The sequence below is a fragment of the Erythranthe guttata genome, chromosome 5 (assembly GCF_056151865.1).
Source record: "Erythranthe guttata isolate IM_541 chromosome 5, IM_541, whole genome shotgun sequence".
In the NCBI taxonomy this organism is placed as follows: Eukaryota; Viridiplantae; Streptophyta; class Magnoliopsida; order Lamiales; family Phrymaceae; genus Erythranthe; species Erythranthe guttata.
In genome coordinates this window covers 4,059,214-4,075,142 of record NC_142537.1, presented here as the reverse complement: position 1 = coordinate 4,075,142, position 15,929 = coordinate 4,059,214, and the positions used below count along the sequence as shown (strand labels likewise).

The window sequence follows — 15,929 nt, the reverse complement described above, 5'->3', positions numbered from 1 at the left end:
AAGTCTCGTAACAACTTATTTTAAATAGTAGAGAAAATTGAGTGATGTTTGAAATATTTGATTGGCGAGTTTTATAATAAACTATTGCATGGTTGCAGTAAACGTGACGAGCGAATAAATTGTATATAAGACCCTCCATTCACAATAATTACAAAATTCATCCCTTATATTTGGAAAAAAATAACTCAACAATCTTCATGTTTTTTATTAATAAATTAAAATACTAAATCATGTTTACTACAAGGGCAAATTAGTCAAACCCCCTTGTTTTTAAAATTGCATTGAGATAGGTACCACTTTTGGAAATAATTAGTGATAATCCTCTCTTTTTATTTTTCTCAAAATTTTAGATTAGATTGGACTAAAAAATACTTTATTTATTAATCGATAATAAAAATACTTTAGTTGACTAAAATTTTAAATACTTCAAAAACAATAAATCGACTATAAAAGAAACATAATTGATTTATTATTAGATTCTTTGGATCCTGTAGTTGATTAAGCGAACTGTAACATAACTATACTTGAACGATTTTGTGTTTGAGAAGGTAGATTGATAATCGAATATTAAACTTTTGTGTAATGGAAAAAATGGGATTGAACATGTAATATTTGAGGAGTTATATCTAAGAACCCTTACCACAAATCAATTTGTTCTAATTGTAATCAATTCATATTATTGTTATTGGGTAAATTACAAACACCCCCCTGAGGTATGACCAAATTACAAAAACACCCACTTGTTTGGATAATTACAACCACCCCCCTCAACTCATCAAATTTAGTGGAATCTTCGAGATTATATGGAATATTATCACTTTTGTACCCGTTTTATCCCATTCAAACTCTACATTATGAAGCAAGATGACCATAATATGTGATTTTTAGCTTGTATATATCAGTTTGTGGTGCATCGAAAACTGTATTTTTTACACAAAGAGTACAAACTAGAGCACATTTCACGGAATCTAGATGACTATGTTGAATTTGGCACCATAAAGGTAAGAAAAAATCATAGTTGAGGGGGGTAGATGTAATTATCCAAACAAGAGGGGGTTTTTTGTAATTTAACCATACCTCAGGGGGTATTTGTAATTTACCCTATTGTTATTTTATAATGGATCCATTACAAAATAACTATAACTTAAGGTTTCAACACAAATACTAATTGAATTACCCTTCCAACTAATTTATCTTCTCACTCATTTTATCTATCCTCAAAACCACTTTCACTCAAAAAACTGGCTTGAATTCTATTCCACCGCCGCGCGACCACCTAATTTCCACCAATCACATGGCCAGAAAAATAATATTTTCATGAGTCTTCTTTTTTAGTTAGATATGTTTATTTCGAGTCCAAATTATACAGTTCAACTGTCTATTTTCAGTATAAATTATTCATTTTCAGTTTAAACTGTCTAATTAAAATATCTATTTTCAATGTACCCTGTCCAAATAAGTTGTCCAAGAGACTTTTAACAAATTTAAATTATCCAAGTGGACTTTTTTAATTATACAAAATAGTTTTGAGTTAATTTTAACCAAATCCCTTGTAAATACACCTCTATATCCCTCAAACCCTCTCACCCATTATTTGTAGCTATACACAAGAAAACCACAAGCCCACGCGCCGCCAACAATGCCGGAAACAGCTTTCAATTCCGACATGTCCAACATTTCCGCCAAGAAAATATCGGTCTCCTCCGACGACAAGTGGGATCAATTTGCCGCCAAGAAGCACCTCGCGGCGGAGGCGAACAAGAGCGACGACCCCGCAGTGGCGCTGGCCAATGCCCGCCACGTGTTCGGCGAGCACGGCGGAGTGAACATGTCCATCGAGGCCTCCGCCACCTTCACCGTCTTGGAGTCCGAAACCATGCGGCGGATGTTCGCCGGAGAGCTCAGCCCCGACCGGGATTTCTTCATCTACAGCCGCCACTTCAACCCCACCGTCCTCAACCTCAGCCGCCTCATGGCCGCCATGGAGGGAACCGAGGCGGCCTACTGCACCGCCTCCGGCATGTCCGCCATCTCCTCCGTGCTCCTCCAGCTCTGCAGCTCCGGCGGACACGTGGTGGCCTCCCACACCCTGTACGGAGGGACCCACGCGCTCCTCACACACTTCTTCCCACGCGCCTGCAACATAACGACGTCGTTCGTGGACATCGGAGATCACGAGATGGTGGAGCGGGAAATCGTGCAGGGGAAGACCAAAGTTCTGTACTTCGAGGCGATCTCCAACCCGGTCCTGACCGTTGCTAACGTGCCGGAGCTGTGCAGGATAGCGCACGATAAGGGTGTGACGGTGGTCGTTGATAATACCTTCGCTCCTGATACGGGCCATTCTGGTAAAACCGAATGAACATAAGCCCACGATGATAAACCCATGATGACTTAGCTCGATATTGCAGGAGAGGTCGTTGGGCCGTACAACCTCGGGGACGATATAGGAATACCTTAACTCGCTGGCCCAGTATCAGAACGAAGTAAAACGAGCCCAGAGCAATCAAGGCCCAAGATGCATGACTTGAGGGCAGGGAGAAACCCTAAAAAGGGAGACCTTGGAGGCCAAGGCTTCCTCATCTATAAATAGAAGAGGACATTGTATTTTTCCACACATGCTCTTACGTATTTTTCATAAACATACTTTACAAATATTACACTGACTTGATCGTCGGAGCTTTTCCGCCGGGAACCCCTCCCGGCGTTGCAGGTCCCTTCACCGGAATCGAGACTAGAAGATAAGCAGCGCGAGAAGAAGCCCTACGGACAAAATCAAGTGGCGCCGTCTGTGGGAAAACAATTCTGAAATTTGGATCACAACTTCCAGGAAAATACTAGATCTGCCCCTGGAAGTCCAGATCTGAGCTGAAAACGTGGAGAACAATGGATGAAGGAGATACGATTGCCCGAAGCCTACAAAAGGAGCTGGATGCAGCAGTTCGTGACATATCTGGCGTCGATATATCCGCCGTCTGTCTTAAAGGAGAAGTCAGGATGCAGCCTACTTACGCCCGAGAGGGAAAGACGGATCCCCCTCTTTTCAAGTAGCCCTTCTTTCGAGTTTCAAAGTGGTGAAGCCGCTTCGAAGAGACCGGTTACGGCACCAGCTCCATCCCCTGACGAGCGTACATACACCCGGGATGAAGTAGAGGCCATGATCACCACGGCCATTCGAAACTACGCCCAATCTCTGCCCCAGGATAACCGGCCTAAGAGAGACTTGAGACGATCCCCGAACGAAGGACGAGCCGAAGATGAGTGCGACAGCTATTCGGAGAATCGAAGAGGCGATAGTCATGGTGTCAGGACCGAGGTGGATAGTTTGAGGCGCGACATGAACGAATTAAAAGCCTTGCGGAACATTTCGACGCGAGTTATCGGAGGATCTGGCCCTTTTGCAAGGCACCTCAATGACGACCCCATACCCGCTAATTACCGACCTATTTTGTTCGAATATAATGGCACATCAGACCCTGCTGAGCACCTTAGTCGTTTCAACAATACATCATCACTTCACCAGCTCACGGAAGGAGTGAAGTGTCGTGCCTTCGTCACCACTTTAGCAGGGCCGGCTCAGGCATGGTTCGGTTTGCTGCCCCCCGGAAGCATACATTCTTTTGAACAATTTGCCAAGGCCTTCATGAATCAGTTTGCTAGCTCGAAGAAATGCAAAAAGACCTCTCTGTCGCTGTTCAACATTCGTCAGAAGGAGAAGGAAAGCCTCAGGAACTACATTAAACGATTTACTTCGGCCACCTTAGAAGTCCCTACTACTAGTGACGAGGTGCTTATGGCAGCCCTTTCCCAAGGACTAAGAGATGATGAGTTTTTTCGAGCTCTAGCGCTGGAACCTTCGCCTGACTTCGATAATCTGCTAGAGAGAGCATCTAGGTTCATTAACCTAGAAGAAGCCCGCCAGCAGAAAGTGGAAGAATCTCACCAAACCGCGAACGCACGAGTTAACGACGTGAAGAAAGGCAAGGAGCCCATGTTACCTCGGAGGGATGCCAATATTCCTGGTCGGGGTACTGCCCCGGACGCTAAAGGATCTCGATACCAATCGTATCAGCCTCTTACAGCCCCTTTGTCTCATGTGTTGTGCGCGATCGAGAAGCGAGTTGACTTGCGGTGGCCCCGGACCGCTCGAGAAGCACCTCGCCGAGATCCAACACTAGGTACCTTTTGTCGTTTTCATAACGAATATGGACATATGACTAACGATTGCGCACATCTGAAGGATGAGGTGGAACGTCTTATCAGAGACAATAAGATCGGAGATTTTGTGAAGATAGACCCTCCTCGGGGACAAAAGCGCGAAGCTCAGTTCGGAAATCCTGCGCGAGTCCCGCCCCCGCCGCCGATGCCGAAAAGAGGATTCATTCAGATGATTTCAGAGGGCCCTACGGGAGGAGATACTCACCGAGCTAGGAGGCGTCATCTCGGTAGTCTCAAGAACAATCACGAAGTTTGCCAAATTTCTACATCGAAGTGCCGTCAATATCCCACTATCTCGTTTGGTCCTGAAGATGAAGTTGACCTTGATGATTTTCATTGCGATCCCCTCCTCATCACGATTAACGTCGGAGGATACGACGTCGCTCGCGCTTTTGTCGACCCAGGGAGTTCAGTGGACGTCATATCTTACGAATGTTTCCTACAAATGGAACTCGATCTCCCGATATTCCCGGTCACCACCCCGATATTTGGGTTCACAGGAGGATCCCTAACACCGATCGGACAAGTTAAAATCCCTGTCACTATAGGAACGCCACCTCGAGCTCGTACGCAAACTGTCAATTTTGTCATCGTTGAGGGATCGCCGACCTCCTACAATATCGTAATAGGACGACCAATGATGCACATCTTTCGGGCGGTCCCTTCGACTATTCATCAAAAACTCAAGTTCCCAGTCGATGGAATGGTAGGAGAGGTCAGAGGGGATCAAGCCCAGTCGAGATCATGTTATGTCGAAATGGTCAAGATAGCCGAGAAAGGGCGACGCGACACTTTCGCTAAAGAAGACTTGGGAGACGAGAAGCGCCCCCGAATCGATCCGGAAGATAAGGTTAATCATGTACAACCCATGGATGAATTAATCACAATTGACCTTGTCCCAGGCATGTTGAAGCAAACCCGGATAAGCAAAGACCTCGAACCACCTCTCCGAGACGAGCTGATAGCATTATTACGATCTAACGAAGACATCTTCGCATGGAAACCAAGTGACCTAACCGGTATCGCACCTCATACTGCCGTGCATAGGCTCAACTTGCGACCTGAGTGCAAGCCCGTCAAGCAAAAACGGCGACACTTCGGCACTGGAAAAGACGAAATCATAAGAAAAGAAGTCCAGCGACTTTTGGACATCGGACATATTAGGGAAATCCAATTCCCCACATGGTTGTCCAACGCAGTGTTAGTACAGTAGGCCAACGGTCAGTGGCGAATGTGCATTGATTTTAGGGACTTAAACAAGGCCTGCCCAAAGGACGATTATCCCTTACCTCGTATAGACCAGCTTGTAGATGCCACTGCCGGATGCGAACTACTTAGTATGATGGATGCTTCACAAGGATACCACCAGATCCCGTTAGACGAAAATGATCAGCCGGCAGTGAGTTTTATCACCGCCACGGGCACCTACTGTTACGTGGTGATGCCTTTCGGTCTGAAGAATGCAGGGGCCACGTATCAGAGGTTAATGGATAAAATGTTTCGGGCTCAGCTCGGGCGCAATATTGAGGTCTACGTTGATGACATGCTGGTCAAAAGCAAGAGGCGTTCTACGCACCTCGCAGATTTAGCTGAGACCTTTGCCACCCTTCGCCTCTACGGGATGAAATTGAACCCCGCGAAGTGTGCATTTGCAGTAAAAGCTGGAAAATTCCTGGGATATGTTGTTAATCGAGAGGGTATTAAAGTAAACCAAGATAAGGTTGAGGCCGTACTCCAAATGACACCCCCTCGTTCCATCAAAGAAGTCCAATCCTTAGCAGGGAAGGTTGTGGCCCTAGCTCGGTTTATATCGCGGATGGCTGATAAGAGTCTACCCTTCTTCAAAATACTGAGGAAAACAGCTCAGTTCGAATGGACTACCGAATGCCAGCTCGCGTTTGACGCATTAAAACGTTCACTCACTTGTCTGCCCATCCTCAGCACTCCTGAAAAAGGTGAAACTTTGTTCGTATACCTATCGGTAGGAGACGAATCGATCAGCTCGGTCCTGTTCAAAGAGGTAAGTAACCAACAAAGGCCGATCTATTACACTAGCAAAATCCTCACTACTTCGGAAAGTAAGTATTCCGAAGTCGAAAAGATAGCGTATCCGTTGGTCCTCACTACGTGGCGACTCCGGCCTTACTTCCTATCGCATACCATGGTAATCCGCACGAGTCTACCACTTCGACAAACCTTAGGCCAGCCTACTGCATCAGGACGGATTGTTAAATGGGCCATCGAATTAGGACAATATGAAATTCAATATCAACCCCGTACTTCGGTTAAAGGGCAGGCATTGGTAGACTTCATCCGGGAAACTACCAGAATACCCATCGAAAATGAGTGGAAAATTTATGTGGATGGCTCGTCTACGGCAACAGGAGCAGGGGCAGGGATAATAGTCATTGATCCCACATGAATGGAGATTGAGTTTGCTGTCAAGTTACCGCGAGTTTCCAATAATGAAGCAGAATATGAAGCCTTCATCCGAGGTATGGAGATCGCTCAAGAGCTCGGTGCGCGGGTAGTACGAATAAACTCCAACTCTCAACTAGTAATACACCAATTAGAAGGGGACTACGAAGTAAAAAATGATAGAATGAGGGGATATGTGAACAAAGCTCGAGCGGTACAAGAAACTTTCGAAGCTTGTACTGGGCATCAGATCCCGAGAAGTGACAACCAGCGAGCTGACTTCCTCGCTAAAATTGGGTCGTCGGTCGCCGATTGTGTTGAAAGAAAAATCACTATCCTTATCGCCCCTACCCCAACACTGGGGATCATGATGATTGACGAAGAGCCTGACTGGAGAACGCCTCTGTTCAATTATTTCAGAGGAGAGCGAACTGGCACCAAAAGAGAACAACATCGCTTGGCGTATAAAGCAAGGCACTTTTACGTGCGGCATGAAATATTATATAAAAAGAATTTCACCACAATAGACGCGAGGTGTTTGGGAAAGCAGGAGGCGAAACATGTTCTTGACGAAGTACATCGAGGTGGTTGTGGTGAACATGGAAGAGCTCGGGCCCTCATACAGAAATTATATCGGGCTGGATATTATTGGCCCGGTATGAAGAAGGATACTCATCGATATGTTCAACACTGCATACAGTGTCAGAAATATGCCCCACTTATCCATAAACCGGGGGAAGAGATGATTATCATGAGTGCTCCATGTCCCTTTGCCCAATGGGGAATCGACCTGGTAGGGCCATTCCCTCAAACCACTGGCAGGAAAAAAATCATCATTGTTGCGGTAGACTACTTTACTAAGTGGGTCGAAGCTGAGGCCTTATCAAAAATATCAGAAGACGAGGTCATGCATTTCATTTGGAAGAATATCTGTTGTCGGTTTGGTCTGCCTCGAAGCCTCATATCGGATAATGGCACTCAATTCAACGGCAAGAAAATTCGCGCATGGTGCGAGGAAATGAAAATTGCACAAAAATTTGTAGCGGTAGCGCACCCCCAGGCCAATGGTCAGGTGGAATCCACAAACCGGACCATTGTCAATGGCTTGAAGAAGAGGATAGACGAGCTAGGTGGAAGCTGGGTAGACGAGTTGCCTTCAGTCCTTTGGTCTTACCGAACCACAACCAAAGCAGCTACCGGTGAGACACCATTTCGGTTAACCTATGGAACCGAAGCAGTTATTCCGGTCGAAGTAGCGATGGACACACTCCGCATAACCACATTTGATGAAAAAACAAACAATGATGCCTTGAGAACACAGCTGAATGAGATCTTTGATCTACGAGAAGCAGCGTATTTAGACATGGAACGAAGTAAGAACTTGATCAAAGCTCGATATGATCAAGGGGTACGGTCTCGTTCATTCCAGATCGATGATCTCGTCCTACGACGAACCGACGCACTAAAACACACAGGAAAATTAGAAGCCAATTGGGAGGGACCATACATGGTCACAAAATGTTTGGCCGGCGGGGGATACGAACTGGCAGACGCAGAAGGAAAGTCGTTGCCACGAGCTTGGAACATAATACACCTGAAGCGCTTCTTCGCGTAAAAAAAAAAAAAAAAAAAAAAAAAAATTAGTCAGCGAAATCGAGAGACAACACACCTTGTACGGGCAAGAACCATCAATAAACATCCATTTTTCAAGCTGGGCTAGGCCCCGTGGTTTTTTCTCTCCTCATTTGGAGGGTTTACACGTTAAAAAAATCCTTGTGTTATTTATTTAAGTTACAAACTGTAGCGTTAAATCGCGTGTTTCATTGTGGCGTTAAATCGCGTGTTTCATTGTGGCGTTAAATCGCGGGTTACACTGTGGCGTTAAATCGCGGGTTACACTGTGGCGTCAAATCGCGTGTTTCATTGTGGCGTTAAATCGCGTGTTTCATTGTGGCGTTAAATCGCGGGTTACACTGTAGCGTTAAATCGCGTGTTTCATTGTGGCGTTAAATCGTGTGTTCTCTTGTGGCGTTAAGTCGCGTGTTTCGGTGTGGCGTCAAATCGCGGGTTATACTGTGGCGTTAAATCGCGTGTTTCGTTGTGACATTAAATCGCATGTTCTCTTGTGGCGTTAAGTCGCGTGTTTCGGTGTGGCGTCAAATCGCGGGTTATACTGTGGCGTTAAATCGCGTGTTTCGTTGTGGCGTTAAATCGCGTACTACGACGAAGTTCAAATCGCATTTGTAAGCAAGATATTGGGATCAGACATTAAGTTAAAATCAAAGTGGATCATTAAAATATAAAAATGGCTTTCCAAGATCAAACCGGTTGATAAGTTTAAGGAATAATCGCCGACGAAAATCGTTTGGAATATTGATAGACTCAACTCGAGTTCAAGAAAAGATTTGTTATATCCCCAAATCTATTCTTAAAATGCACAAACACTAAAACGAATATAAAAACTCAAGTAAGCTTGAATAGCGAATAGAGGAATTTCCAACATGTTGAAATACGATAAAAAGAAAGATTGTTAAAGATACATAACAAAAAGGAACAAAAGGAATAATGTTTAGAAATACATAGTCAAAATACAAGCAGGCAAAATGACTAAGTCTTTTCGACCCTCACTTCGGGACCGCCATCTCTGCTTCACTTCGATTCCCAGCATTCGGAGGAGGGGATGAGACGGGGTCCGGCTGTGCTTCATTAGGACTGATCACCGTCTCGAGGGCCTCGATAACTCCGACGAAGTCGGTAATGACCACCGATGAGGCCCCTTGGCGGGAAAAATCTTCAACAAGGCCTTGGTAAACCGGCCTCCACCATTCCAACTTGGGGTCCTCATTGATGTCTCCCTCGAAACCCGGGATCTCGTCATCAGGAAGGTCTTCGGCCAGTTCATTTTCCACCAGCGGAAAATCGATGCCGGCACCGCCCAATCTCTTCCGAACGGCCGCAACCGCCGTTGAGAAAAAGAAACGAGCCAAGCCCGAAGCCTCTCGGGTGAAGGTAGTCGAACGCCACAACCGGTGAAAGAAGCGACGGACGAACTCTTCTATAAAACGGAGACCCTCAGGTGATCCCGGGAACAGCCTCTGTCCCTCTTTCACCCCCTCGGTGAAATTAGAAGAGGCCTGTACTCCGGCTGCGAACAGCTCGTTGGAGAGTCCCTTCGCTTTCTCCTCCAGGCTAGCATTGTGAGATACTAGGGAGCCTTTCTCCGCCTGCAAAACCTTCTCTCTCTCTTGCAGCCTCCTCACCTCGGCAAACAACCCCTCATTCGATGACTCCGCCATCGTCAGACTCTCCTTCAGAGCTCGGACCTCCTTCCGAAGCTGAGTGACCTCCTTCTTCTGATTATCGTATGCCTCGCGTGAGACATCGTCCCATCCCAGCGGGCCCGAAAAAGCTATGGCGAATTGCTGCATATACGAAAAGTCCAAATAAAATTAGTCATGAACCAAAAATATATTAAGACACAGAACGGCTCATATGTACGAAGTAAAACAAACCTGCGTGATATTATGAAGCAGTAACTCGAGTCGGTCGCCTTTGCTCATCTGCCCGAAGTGGGCAACATCCCGAGGAAATGCCAAAGCCCGACAAGCGGCAATGGCATTCTCTGCATTCTGGCAGAGGTGAAGTGCAAAGTTGGGAGGCGGGGGTGACCCGGCTGGCCCAAGGGCTAAGTCAGCCCTCCGTTTCTTTGAAACGGGTTCTTTCTCCACCACTTCTTCGGTCGAGGAAGGTGGCGGCGAAGAAGCTAGAACTATAGCCGAGGACCGCGGAAGAGGCTCAGAATCCTCAACACGTGGCCCACCTCGGGAGCGCGGAGGCGCGGCATTTTTCTTGGATGGCCTAGGTCTCAAAGCCCCTTCCTCCGAGGAGCGCTTCTCGGATTCAGCAGCCAGAGGACGCTGGAACTCGAACGCCTCAAACCCCGGCTCTGGCTCGGAAGGACGAGTGGCCGGCTTGTCACCGCGAAACATTCTCTTCATCCTTAAATCTATCCACAAGATTGAAGAAAATGTGATAAGTAAATGAGGCCCAGAACAGATAAATACAGAATTAACGAAGTGGAAAAAACAACCACCCGAAGTAGAACAGTAAGTCGAAATAAAAACGGGCGTCATGTCTAAACCCACCTAAGTCTTCCCGAGTTAAGGAATAGGTGTCGTTGTCATGGAAATGGAAGTGACGAAGCATTGGCGGAAAGCTGGTGAGGCTATCCGGGACACCGTAGCTCGGTTGGAAATGAGATATCATTTTTAATAGACAGTCATCAACCGCCAGAGGTTTTCCTCTTTTCTTCTCAGGCAAGGTGGCGAGCCAAGGGCATAAATTAGGGGGTATCAACGGGATTTTTCGCAAAAAAATAATGACCTTGCCACCCATCGGTCTTGTTGGGTGGCATTAATATCTTGAAACCCGGACGAGCCGAGATAGAAATGTGGAAGGGACTGGAATTCTTTAACACCATAACGCTCCGGAAACGAGCTGGTGTAGGAATTACCCCCGACCAGGCACAGAGCATGCGAAATCCGGTCATGATTATTATGGCGTGAGGATGGAATTGGTTAAGGGACACGTTACATAGTTGGGCAATTTCGGAGAACCAGGGCGAGATGGGGAAGGAAAGACCGAAGTAAAACTGCTCCGAAAACCAAGTACTAAAACCTAAAGGAGGATTTAACGGGCGATCATTTCGCGAAGGCAAAACTAACTCAACATCGGTAGGGAGGCCTATGTCGCGAGCTAAGTTAGTTAGATCTATTTCGCTTAAAGTACTAGGTCCCCATTGGTCATCTAAATCCCGTCCTCCGGATAAAGAAGGAGAACCACTCCTCGCGGAAGACGGAACCTCTTTTATGCCCCTCTTCTTGGGTCGTTCCAAAAGTTTCCCGAAGGGGAGAAGTAAGGCCCCTCCTCCGACGAAGAGGAAATGGAAAGGGTGGGGTGTTCACCCCCCTCCCCGGTAGGTACTTTTTGGCCAAAGGGGTCGGGAGAATGGGCAGACATAATCGATTTGAAGAATAAGGCGGGGGTAATAAAAGATCGGGGAAAGAAGCAGTACCTTGGTCGAGGAAGAGAGTAGGCGCGAGGGGTAAAAACTCTGTCTCAGAGAATAAAATCACCAGAAGGAAAATCAAATAGAAGAGAGAGCACGAAGGTGAAAGGGAAAAAATTTTTACAAATTAAGTCAGTTGGATATTTATAGGAGAAAAAGTGAAGGGGAATTAAATCTCAACCGCTCATTCGGACGAACGAGATCAAAAGCAGGTTGCCTCGAACTTGATGCAAAAGCACCGATTGAAATCCCCTCATAATGACCTAGGGAACTCGAATCGACCACATTGATTGACAGGATAACAGGGGGCGGAAGGCACGCGTCCCCACCAAAAGTAAAATTAAAAACGAACCATTACTTCGCACTTCATACTCCATATTAACCAAACGAGATAGGATGAAGCCTTCTCGTCCGATAATTAAGGAGTAGGGGAGAGTAGTTGATACGGGCCATTCTGGTAAAACCGAATGAACATAAGCCCACGATGATAAGCCCATGATGACTTAGCTCGATATTGCAGGAGAGGTCGTTGGACCGTACAACCTCGGGGACGATATAGGAATACCTTAACTCGCTGGCCCAGTATCAGAACGAAGTAAAACGAGCCCAGAGCAATCAAGGCCCAAGATGCATGACTTGAGGGCAGGGAGAAACCCTAAAAAGGGAAACCTTGGAGGCCAAGGTTTCCTCATCTATAAATAGGAGAGGACATTGTATTTTTCCACACATGCTCTTACGTATTTTTCATAAACATACTTTACAAATATTACACTGACTTGATCGTCGGAGCTTTCCCGCCGGGAACCCCTCCCGGCGTTGCAGGTCCCTTCACCGGAATCCAGACTAGTAGATAAGGAGCGCGAAAAGAAGCCCTACGGACAAAATCAGCTCCGATGGTGGTGTCGCCGGCGAGGCTCGGCGCCGACGTGGTTGTTCATAGTATTTCAAAGTAAATCAGCGGTGGGGCCGATATCATCGCAGGTCCCATTTTCTCACCTTAATTTACCCCTCTTTATTTATTTATTTTCCTTTTTATTTAGCATGTTTGCATTGCATGCGTTTTCTATATTTTCACCATATTTACATTAGAACTTCGATAAATTAATAGTTAATAAATAATTTGACTTAAATAATGGTTTTTTTAATCCCGCTTATTTTTCTTATTAATCCATACAAGATATTTATTTTCCTAATTGCATTGAAAAAAATAAATATTGGCTTGAAAAAACTATATTTGCATTGCAAAAATAATCTCGTTTAAAATATTGTCTAATAAAAAAAATTGGCTTGCAATGCAAATATGGTGAATAAAAAGGAAAATAAATATTGTCTCATTAGTCATTAGAAACTCGCTTATAATATTTGCTTCCGTACATCAATTTATTATTATTGTTATTAATATTATTTTAAATTGACTTCAGTCTCAATTATTTTAGTTCTATTTGGATTGATTGGTCATCTTGTTGTTTTTTTTTTTATTTCAAGTAGACATTTAGTTATTATGTTGATATATTGTTGTTTGGTATCATAAGAAAATCGGATTCATAAGAAGTATGTAAGGTTGAGGGACAAGTCACCATTAACCCCAATAGCTTCTAAATCAATACATATAAAATCGATAAAATAATACTTACAAGCATGTAATGAAAAGAAATAACAAATTTACTTATGAAAATTTTGTGACTAAATTATTTACAAAAATCTGTGACCATATGAAATTTAAAGACAAGCCAATTTTGTTTTTTTTTTTTTTTAAATCCATCTTTACCCTAAAAATTATGATATAGATAAATGAAAAACCCCAAAATGGTAAATTTGTCGTTCACCTGAAAGCAATGCTATTTACTAATTTTTCTTTTAATTAGTTTGCATCAACCTTAAACAACACTTATATCGAAACAGATGGAGGGACGTGTTTTTCTTTTCCAAATCAAATGCCTTAGATTCATTGCAGAATATACAATATTAAATTTTGATTATCTCAATTCTTTTGATATATATGTAGTAAATAAATCTAATGCCTAAAACTTTTGGATGAACAATAATGTATCAACAGGTGCAGTATGTGGGCCAGCCAGCCTAGTGAACTCCATGATGGACCTCCACCAAGGCTCCCTCATGCTATTGGGCCCCACCATGAACCCGAAAGTTGCCTTCGAGCTCTCGGGGCAGCTACCGCATTTGGGCCTACGAATGAAGGAGCATTGCCACCGGGCCTTAGTCTACGCGACGCGGATGAAGAAGTTGGGCTTGAAAGTGATCTACCCGGGCCTAGAGGACCACCCGAAGCACGCCCTTCTCAAGTCCATAGCCCATAAGGAATATGGCTACGGCGGGATTACGTGCGTGGATATGGGAACCGAGGAGAAGGCGAATAAATTGATGGATTTGTTGCAAAACTGCAGCCAGTTTGGGTTTATGGCGGTTAGTTTAGGGTACTACGAGATGCTGATGTCGTGCTCAGGGAGCAGCACGAGCAGCGAGATGAACGAGGGTGAGAAGGCGCTGGCGGGGATCTCGCCGGGGCTTGTTAGGATGTCGATCGGGTATAGTGGGACCCTCGAGCACAAGTGGGGCCAGTTTGAGAAGGCTTTGGCACAGATGTCATGATTCCAATGTGCAGTTTCAGAAGATATGATGTACATTTATTGTGCTCCTTTTAATTTGTAGCTTGTTCTGAAATTTGATGGTGCCTTTTTTTTTTCGGTATAATAATAATAATAATTATGGAGGAATCAATTTTCACAATAATTTTCTTAATTTTCTAGATGTCTTCTTACCTGTTGCTTCTTTAAATTGTCAATATTTTTTTATTGGTATTCCCAAAAATTGGGGAATAAGGCTGATGAAAATGGAGGGAAAGTCATCTTTAAAATAAAAGAGAAAAAGGGAGAAATTAAACCCCAAATAAAAATGTTAGTGAAAAGACAAGTTTGCCCTTGCCAATCTCACGTGTGTCGTGTGGCACGCATGCTTAGAATTCCGATGGATTTTGCCTAAAAAAATTGGACAAATTATAGTCACCTCGAGATAAAGCTAAATTGCGAAAAAACTCCTCTTGTTTGTGTAATTAATTACAGACACCCTCCTTCAACTATGTATTTCCTTACACTTTCACCCTCACATTGTCAAATTTACATTTTCATTTGGTCGGTAAATCGACCGAATCGAACCGAACGAAAATTCGGTACATGATAATTGCCAAACCGGTAATTCGGTTCGATATTCAGTTATTTATTTATTTATATGAAATATTAGTATTTAAACTAAAATTAATTTAAAGCAATTTTTTTAAATATTTTTAATAAAAATTTGATATTTCGGTTATTTACCGAATCGTATGATAAACGATATGAAAATTTGGCGTACCGAAATTTCTGTACGATTGTATCAAATGAACACCTCTTAATCTACCAACTAAAAGAGTATTTTCGCAAGAAAATACATAGTTTAGGGCGGTGGCTGTTATTATGAATACAAGAGAGATTTTTTCATAATTTGATCATACCTCATGAATAGCTGTAATTTGTCAAAAAGAAAAAAACTTATTGGAGGACTAAGAGCATCTTCCACCCTACTCACCATTTTTTCACCAAATTCTATTTTTGGTGGTGAAAAAATGGGTTTATCTCCCACCCTTAGCACACCATTCTATAATTTCACTACTTTTGGTGAATAAATAGTGTATTTGGTCTCGGGTAATTGGCACTTTGCACCCTTAAATTAGATGTCATTGGCACTTTGCACCCTTAAATTGAAACAATAGCACTTTGCACCCTCCAATTACAATTTACTTGGCACTTTGCACCCTATTACACATTTTGGCAAGAAGATTGACCTACAACCGGTTTTGTGGGTTTCAACATGACAATTTTTTTCTTTCTTAACTCTCACAAACTTAAATATCGTTCTTCTACTTTTCTTCATCAGTAATTGTTTCATCCGATTTACTCAATCAAAATGTAACTTTTTCAACGTGTGGTCAAATAGGGTTAGTTTGTGATGAGTTTTTCGGATATTAAGAGACTGTGTGAATTGTTATACAGTATACAAGTTGGCAATTGTGGGCATAATATTGACGTATTTGTGTTTAAAAAATTGTGATTATGGATAGTGGTCAGTGGCAGTGATGTGTGTGTGTGTGTGTTTTATTATTTTAGTTTGAGAAAATTAGTTAGATTTGTGTATTTGTTGTTTATTTTAATGAGTTGTTTAGCAATGAAAA

General features: G+C 43.8%; 1 protein-coding gene and 1 pseudogene across 2 annotated transcripts in view; both read left to right on the top strand.

The window, feature by feature from the left end:
* Positions 1-15,929, top strand: part of LOC105962352 (mediator of RNA polymerase II transcription subunit 10b) — a 34,180-nt gene that overhangs the window by 15,509 nt on the left and 2,742 nt on the right. The gene's annotated exons all lie outside the window — the stretch shown is intronic.
* On the top strand, positions 12,592-14,330 carry LOC105962334 (methionine gamma-lyase pseudogene; annotated as a pseudogene). Its single transcript, XR_016031380.1, has 2 exons — positions 12,592-12,685; positions 13,761-14,330. The product of XR_016031380.1 is annotated as a methionine gamma-lyase pseudogene (transcript).